This window comes from Phyllobates terribilis, unplaced genomic scaffold (assembly GCF_046119375.1).
Source record: "Phyllobates terribilis strain yellow unplaced genomic scaffold, ASM4611937v1 Scaffold_5338__1_contigs__length_52444, whole genome shotgun sequence".
Lineage (NCBI taxonomy): Eukaryota > Metazoa > Chordata > Amphibia > Anura > Dendrobatidae > Phyllobates > Phyllobates terribilis.
In genome coordinates this window covers 38,232-47,513 of record NW_027368085.1, presented here as the reverse complement: position 1 = coordinate 47,513, position 9,282 = coordinate 38,232, and the positions used below count along the sequence as shown (strand labels likewise).

The 9,282-nt window shown below is 38.3% G+C and overlaps 2 pseudogenes; both read left to right on the top strand.

Moving 5' to 3' along the window:
- The first annotated feature begins 1,428 nt into the window (after positions 1-1,428).
- On the top strand, positions 1,429-5,128 carry LOC141250078 (uncharacterized; annotated as a pseudogene).
- Positions 5,129-6,672: 1,544 nt separating this feature from the next.
- Positions 6,673-8,961, top strand: LOC141250077 (ATP-dependent DNA helicase PIF1-like; annotated as a pseudogene).
- The last annotated feature ends 321 nt before the right edge of the window (positions 8,962-9,282 follow it).

Sequence of the window (9,282 nt, the reverse complement as noted above, 5' to 3'; positions counted from 1 at the left end):
TGTTTGAAGGACTGAAACTCCCTTTGAAGTGTGAATTTTCTGGTATCCTTCTGGTCTTCACTCCCTCTGTGTATGGAGATGATAACTTCCCACATGTCTTTGGTCGTTTGTATGCCAATGACTTTGTCAATATCTGTGCGGGTGAGTCCATACAGAATTAGTTGTTTATCTTTTGCGTTCTTCTTCATCTTGGCGTAGTGCTCTGGTTGCCATTCCACTCTTGCCTTCAACTCTGGAAGCACCTTGTCTCCAAGCTCTATGATTTTTCAACATTGGTAGTCTTGGGTTTGAATGAACGTAGCGTGCACTCCCAAACACCAATCAAGTTCTCTTTCTCGAAGCTGGTGAGGCTTGTTGAGGGACATGCCAAGGTTGAATTCTGAGTTCTTCATTGTCGTATTGGAATTGGATCCTGCTCTGATACCAATTGTGGATCGTGGAGATCTTAGACCTAACTTAATATTGAACTTTTGTACGGAAATGCAAGACTAAGAACAAGTAAACACTTAATTCCAAAACGATTGTTGATTTGATTTGTCGTAGGACTTACAACTATTAGGCGAACACACAGTTCTCAGTTTCTTCCTAAACTCTCATAATTATTACCTAAGTCCTAAATCAAAATGAACTCTCACTCTCGTGTTCAACAACAACATTAAAGGAAAATGAACTAAACTATTTATACTATGGCATAATCATCGGGAACTAGTTACCTAAAAGCATGATAATAATAATAATTAAACTACTAAATCTAAACTAGCTGAGTATAATAACAAACTTGCTTCAACAATTAAGATCTCGAATCTCGTAAATATTTGGCGTATCAAATCTTTCCTTCTATAGCGCCTTGAAAGATTTCTTTCCATATGTACGCGCTCGGTCCCCTTCATTGTATTTGGTTCCCTTGAGCGCGTCCTCTTTGTATAACGCTTTACTTCTCTTCAGGTCGATTCTTCACTCTTCGTGTTTGGTGCCCTCCAGTGGCACCCGGTTCCCTTGCTCCTGGTTAAGTGCGTTAAGCGCTATTCTTCTCGTTTGACTCGCTCTTGTATCTCTACTTCAACTCGTTGCTTTCCATTCATAAACCACCTAATTAACTCGAAGGCCTATCGATTTCCTGCGATATCTTACTCAATACACATATTAGTTCATAAGGTTGTTTGTTATCATTAAAACTGTGACATTATTAGTTACATGAACTAAGGGGCTAGTTCATATAACCAACAATATTCTATGTAAATCAGCAAGGAAGTTTAATATACAATTACCGTTCTACATTTAACATGGTACTCTAAACCTACCTCTGCCTCCACCTACATCTATCCATACCACCTATTTAACCACCATCAACATCATACTTCTGCCACCTTTAAACACTACCTACCCTCTATCTTCCGCTCCACTTTCATGGTCGACCGCAAATATGCAATGTCCAATTTCGAATCACCCTGCTACCTACATCCATCCCACCATCCTTGTATTAGCATTTGTTTTGTCACTCTTAACAGTTCAAACTACCAAGAATGGTAAGATGCAATGCATAATTCATTTTGGTCTCGAAGAAATCTCGGTTTTTTGGACGACTCCCTACCCAAATTGGCAGCAGGAACATCAGAATTAGAGGACTGGAACATGGTCAATTCAATGTTGATTGGATGAATCCACAAGTCAATCAACTCGTCCCTACGTTCTTCCGTAAATTATTTCAACGTGGTTCGTGAACTGTGATCAACTACGAAGTTGTTTTTCCGTTGGGAATGGGCCACGTAAACTGCATCTTCTTTCTACACTCGTCCGCAATCAGCAAAACGGACAGTCTATCGACGCATACTGCGGCGTCTTTAAGAAACTATGGGACGACCTACTTGCATATTCGTCCCCTCGCACTTGCACTTGCACTTGCAACAAGTGTGTGTATGATATATCTACATTAAGGAAAGCAGGTTGCGATGAAGACATTGTCTACCACTTCCTAATCGGTCTGGATGATGCTACCTATGGCACCCTTCATTTGTCCATCATCGCGCAAGACCCAATTCCTGACATTAACAGGATTTTAGCGCTTGTTCTCGAGGAAGAAATCCACAAAACTGAGGTGACCACTCGTGACGTCGTGGTTGACCCTGTATCTATGTCTACCAGACAATCTACATCCTCTTATTTGTCCTCTACTTCAGTTGATCGGAACTCCCTCAAATGTTTGCATTGCGGTTGTTCAGGCCACGACAAAGCAACCTCCTTTAAGATTCATGGGTTTCCAGATTGGCTTAAGGCGAAGAAAGCAGTGTCATAGGCTGCTGGTCGTGATCATGGCTTGTCCAGCAAGGAACTTCAACCGGGCCATGCTTACCCCGCCCACAACAATCCGGAGTTGGGACCTCCACAGTTCCTAACTCGACATATCGCACAGCGTTGGTCCGGCCCTCACTAACGATCAATGGTCTTCTATGTTGAACATGTTCAAAATCTTAGCTTCGTTGTCTTCTTCGACTGCTCTCGATACTGGTACATGTCTTCTTCCCTAGATCCTTGATATAGGGGCGTCTTTCCATATGAAGGGAGACCTCTCCCTACTTACTAATATGCACTTTGTTTCTCCGGTATCGGTTACCTTACCTACTGGCTCTATTACTATTGCTACTTGTGTTGGCTCATTATTATTTGGGAATATCCGGGTTAATCATGTGTTTTTTATGCCTATCTTAAGTTGCCACTTGTTATCCTTCTCCAAGATCAATAGAGATTTACGATCCATTGTTCTCTTAACCGATCAACTTTGTGTCATTCAGGAAATCAGTTCGAGGACAATGATTGGAGTGGGTGAAGAGAGCAGTGGGGTTTATTGGTTACAGTTTCTTGGGTCTCTAGCGTGGGCGTCTTCAGTTCAGTCTACATCGGCATCGACTGCACTTTAGCATCGTCGTTTAGGTCACCTTTCTACTATAGTGATTTCATCTTTTCCTAGTTTAAATTTTAAATGTAGCAAGATAGATACTACATTATCTTGTGTTGCTTGTCACATAGGAAAACAAACTAGATGTTCTTTCATTCCTAGTAATAATAAATAAGATAATATTTTTTATTTATTCACATGGATGTGTGGGGTCCTTTTAGTACACTGTCTATGATGGGGGTATCATACTTTCTCACTATAGTCGATGACCACTCTCGTGCGATTTGGGTTAGAAAATTTATCTCTAAGACCAAGGTAGCAAATCTCGTGCAACAGTTTTGCCCCCTCGTCAATCGGCAATTTGACACTTCCATCGAGTGTGCGCGTTCCAATAATGGCACTGAGTTCCTTCCTCTACGGTCCTACTTTCAACGTCAAGGCATAATTTTTGAGACTACATGCACCTACACGCTTCAAAAAAACGGGCTTGTCGAACGCAAGCATCGACACCTACTCAATGTTGCTCGCACACTTAGCTTCCAAGCACATTTACCTTTATGCTTTTGGGGTGAGTGTGTGACGACCGTTGCTTACATTATTAATAGACTAACGACGCCCCTTCTTCCAAACAAATTTCCTTCCAAAATGCTTTGTGGCCATCCACCACGGTATGACAATTTCAAGGTATTCAGTTGCTTACATTTTGCCTCCTCTATCGAAGCCAAGACAAGTTCAGTTCTCGGGGGCGTTGTTGCATCTTCCTTGGTTATCCTCTAAATAAGAGAGGGTGGCGTCTATATGATCTAGACAATGAGTAGTTTCTGATCTCCCGGATGTGCAGTTGTACGAGGATATCTTCCCTTGCTCATTACAGCCCGCTCGTCCACCCCGAACGTGCCCTTGTCACGGTCACCACCAATGTTTGATGATTTGTCCCTGTCTTCTACTACGCCACTAGACAGAAGGAGTTCACCTAGTGTGAATTCGTCTTCGGCTAATCTTTAGCCTAATGTGCCTGAACCTGCACATACAGTTACTGAACATGCACATACAATTCTTGAACATGTAGACACTATTCGTGAACCTGCTTCTTCAATCAGTGAACCCGCATAGTCCTCTGTTTTGGAAAAGCGTAATCGTAAACCGCCTACTCATTTTGACATCTACTACTGTGGTACGTCTTGTCCTTTAAACAAACCATCGTCTCTCAGTCTACGCCCATGCAACAATCACTGCCCTCCGGTACACTCTATCACGTTAGTAATGTTGTATCGTGTGCTAATTTTTCCAAGAGCTTTGTGGTTTTTCTTGCAGCAATTAGCTCGACGACTGATCCAATATCTTACAAGGACGTTGTTCAGCACCATGAACGACGTGAGGCAATGAATGCCGATTTGACTGCCCATGTTTGCAATGGGACATCACCTCTCTACCCTTTGACAAGAAATCAATCGGTTACAAACGGGTATACAAAATTAAATATAAGTCAGATTGTGCCATCGAGGGTTACAAAGCTCGTCTTGTGGTCCTCGGTAATAGATAAGTCGAGGGCATTGACTACACATAGACGTTTTCCCCAATTGCTAAGATGACAAGCGTGTGCGTGTACTTTTGTCAGTGTCCGCAATCAAGGGTTACGAACTTTATCAAATGGACGTCCACAACACTTTCCTTCATGGGAATCTTCCTGAGGAAGTATATATGAAAGTACCACTGGGACTTGTCGGTGCTCGTTCGGACCAGGTGTGTCGTCTTAAGAAGTCCCTTTACGGGTTTCGTTAGGTTCCTCGCAATTGGTTCTCCAAGCTTTTCAATGCACTTTGGGAAGTTGGGTTTACACAGAGCAAGGCCGATTATTCATTATTCACACTGGCCACGTGTAATTATACATTACATGTGCTAATCTACGTCGACGACTTAACCATTTCTGGCAATGATCGTCCTACTATTACCCGGTTCAAGGAGTATCTAGGTTCATGTTTTCACATGAAAGATCTAGGCCAACTGAAATACTTTATTGGCATAGAAATTGCACACAACCCGTCGGGTATCTTCCTCTCATAATGCAAGTATGTGTTGGACATCCTTGTCAAAGCTGGTCTTCTCGATGCTAAACTAGCATCATATCTGATGGAACAACATCACCGGTTATCCACTGACGACAATCCTCTGTTTGATAATCTAGAGAGGTATCACAATCTAATTGGTTGCTTGATTTACTTGACAATCGTATGACCATAATTATGTTACTCGAGTCACTTCCTAGCTCAATTCATGCATGCTCTTCGTGAATCACATTGGCACGCCGCAGTTCGGATTCTCCACTACTTAAAGGGAAGTCTGGGTCAAGGATTGTTCTTGTCATCCTCCAATCCGATGACTATCATTGCTTTCTTTGATTGGGACTGGGCAACGTGCCCAACTACAAGACGTTCCATCTCTGGCTTTTTTGTACAACTCGACAATTCTCATGCCTCATGGAAGACAAGGAAACAAGCTATGGTGTCCCGCTCTTCAACTGAAGCCGAGTACCGCGCAATGGCTACATTTTGTTCAGAGTTACGTTGATTAATTGCAATTCTTGGTTCACTCGGCATCTCTTTGTCGAGTTCTTCCCGTGTCTTTTGTGACAGCAAGTCTGCACTACACATTGCCGTTAATCCGGTCTTTCATGAACGGACAAAGCACGTTGAAATTGACCACTTCATGCGTGATATGATACAATTCGGTCTCGTTACCACTACACACATTTAAACGTCGAAACAACCGACGAACAATTTACGAAGACTCTAGGCAAGAAACAATTCAAGTACCTTTCGTGCAAGTTGAACATTACAAATCTACATGCTCCAACTTGAGGGGGTGTATTGGGAAACATTATCTTGTTAGGATTATCTTGTTAGAATTGTGTTGTTAATATTCTATCTTAATTCCCCAAAGATTTAACCTATATATCTATATAAGGAGATATATCTACCTATATAATACTAAAGGAACAGACATAAACAGCCTAAAATTCGTCCTCGCCACGTGTCGCTCTCACAGTTAAAGTTCAGAAAATTGTCAGATGTCATTCATACAGACAACTTACAAACAGGCGGGACCCATTTAATGTATAATATTTTATTACGAGATTATAGAGTCATTATTTCATTCCTAAACGAGAAAATGACCTAAATGCATTCAGACCTAAATCAGAAAAATAAACCAATTATAAAGAGCTGCTACCTACACCTTTTAAAAATTGCCAAAATTTGTCCATAATCTGCCCCAAGAAATAAACGACTAAACCAAATAAATCAAGCAAAATATATAAAATTGCCTTATTACAATTTCCTGAACTCAAATAAACTCCACAATCTATCAACGAAAATAAAAGAAAAACCAATAAATCAGGTCAATATCTTTAATTGCCCATTTCATACATGTCTTCAATCATAGAATCTGCACAAATAAAATTAATACAATGTTAGAATATGGCAGTTTCTTTATTTTGAATATACCTTCACCAATCTCGGTATGTGAATCAGCCCATATTACAATTCAATCATAATATTTCACTATCAAAAGGAAACCCTAAAATCAAGACTTAAACTATATAAATAACGTAAATCAAGCAAAATATATAAAATTGCCTTATTACAATTTCTTGAACTCAAATAAACTCCACAATCTACCAACGAAAATAAAAGAAAAACCAATAAATTAGGCCAATATCTTTAATTGCCCATTTCATACATGTCTTCAATCATAGAATCTGCACAAATAAAATTAATACAATGTTAGAATATGGCAGTTTCTTTATTTTGAATATACCTTCACCAATTTCGGTATGTGAATCAGCCCATATTACAATTCAATCATAATATTTCACTATTAAAAGGAAACCCTAAAATCAAGACTTAAACTATATAAATAACGTCTATCCCCAATGAAGCTCTGCAGAACCACAATTCCAGTATAAACCAAGGTATGAAGTCACAGTTCACATGATTCAAAGTCTATTAAGTTGTATTGTTGATTAACCTAAGTGTTCATTATTTATGCTATTTGCAGGATGAGCAACCAAAGTGTAAGCCAATTTCTCAGTTTTCGGTCATGCAGGGTGACAAATCAGATGAAGAAACAAGCTTGACGACAATTGATAAGAAGCAAAAAGGTACACATATATTATAATACAACCACATGAATCAAATTTTAAAGGTTTTTCTTTAAAAATTTCAGATTAATCATATCTCATTTGTGTTTTCAGCAAATTCCGATGTAGTTTAAGGATTTGGATACCTGCTTTAACCATTCTGCTGTGTTTTAACCATTTTGATTTCTGTTTTCAGCCAACATCAATCTTTTTCCAGCTAAACCTGAAAGTACCAAAACAGCAATATAATACTTAGATATCAATAAATGTAATTAATTGTAATTTCAATTTTGCAGGAGCAATGAAAGAATCAAAATCAGTTGAAGACACAAGTTTGATGACAATTGATAAGAAGCAAAAAGGTATACATATATTAGAAATTTAGAATACAACCATATGAATTATATTTTACAGGTCATGAAATGAAAATGAAAATCAATTGAATCATATTTTACAACCATTGAATCATATTTTACAGAATCATAATGAAAATGAAAATCACAATAGAGAACTAACCTTAAACCAGTCTAATAAGGTTTATCAAGTCTTATCTAGCTATTTTCATTGGAGATTAAACCATTAAAACCCTATACACAAACAAATACATAATCAATCTATCTATCTGTGTACAAATAAGTAAGTAGAGGTAGAAAAATAAAAAGAGGAACAATATAGTTAAGTTACAAAACGTTTATCGTACTTGCTAATAGGAAGCAAAAAGGTACACATATATTATAATACAACCACATGAATCAGATTTTATAGGTTTTCCTTTCAAAATTTCAGATTAATCATATCTCATTTGTGTTTTCAACAACTTCTATTAAAAATGAACTGTATATCATTAATAAGTTGTATAACTCCACAATCTACCAACGAAAGAGTTTTCTGATCAACCTTTTGGAGGTAAGGTTGTTATATTTGGAGGAGATTTTAGACAAATTCTTTCAGTTATTCCAAATGGTAGCAGGCATGATATAGTGTATGCAACTATTAATTCATCCTACTTATGGAAGCATTGCAAAGTACTGACATTGACGAAAAACATGAGAATTCAACAAGGAAATACTGTTAACGAAAGAGAAGAAGTGAAAGAGTTTTTTGATTGGATATTGAGCATCGGAAATGGAGATATTGGAGAAGACATTACGGAGAGGCCACTATCGACATCCCCGATGATTTGTTGGTACACAACTTCCATCTTGATCCTATTGAGGCAATTGTTGAAACAGTTTATCCTTCTCTTTCTACTGTTCACCAGTTTTCCAACTATTTTGAAGAGCGTGCAATTCTTGTACCTACACACGAAGAGGTAGAACAGATTAATCACTTTGTGTTGTCTTTGCTTCCGGGAGAAGAAATTGAGTACTTGAGTTCTGATAGCCTATGCAAATCAGATTTTCATCCAGATGTTGATACAGAAATATACACACCGGACTATTTAAACACAATAAGAGTTTCTGGAATTCCACATCACCAGTTGAAACTAAAGATTGGCGTCCCTGTTATGCTGCTTAGAAACATTGATCAATCAACAGGGTTGGTCAATGGAACAAGGCTAATTATAACTGATCTTGGTAAGCATGTTATAAAAGGCCGCATTATATCAGGTAACAACATTGGTCATTCGGTCTTGATCCCCCGGATGTCGTTGACTCCTACTGATTCTGGACTCCCTTTCAAGTTCACGCGCAGACAATTCCCAGTTAGTGTTTGTTTTGCTATGACAATCAACAAGAGTCAGGGACAGGCTCTTTCAAGTGTTGGTATCTATCTTCCACGAGCTGTTTTCACTCATGGTCAACTTTACGTTGCGTGTTCGAGGGTAACAAGCAAGAAGTGTTTGAAGATATAAGTATGCGATAAAGAAGGAAGACGGTCGAACACTACAACCAACGTTGTTTTTTAAGAAGTGTTTAACAATGTTTAGATTATATTTATTACAATTAAGTACGTTTATATTTTGCATCTTCAATAGTTTATTTCTCATATATATTTTTAGTTGTCTTTATATAATAAAATTAACATTAAACAATAAGTTTTTTCAAGCCCGTGCATGGCACGGGTCTTACACTAGTTTTATGTAAATCAGAAATGAAGTTTAATATATAATTACTATTCTATGTTTAACATATTCAAATCATAATAGATGACACTATGAAAGATAAAAATGAAGTATTTAAAGGAAAGAAAACTCGTATGAGAACGCTTGTTCCGATCAAGACTTCAGATGTTTGAACAATATGGGCAA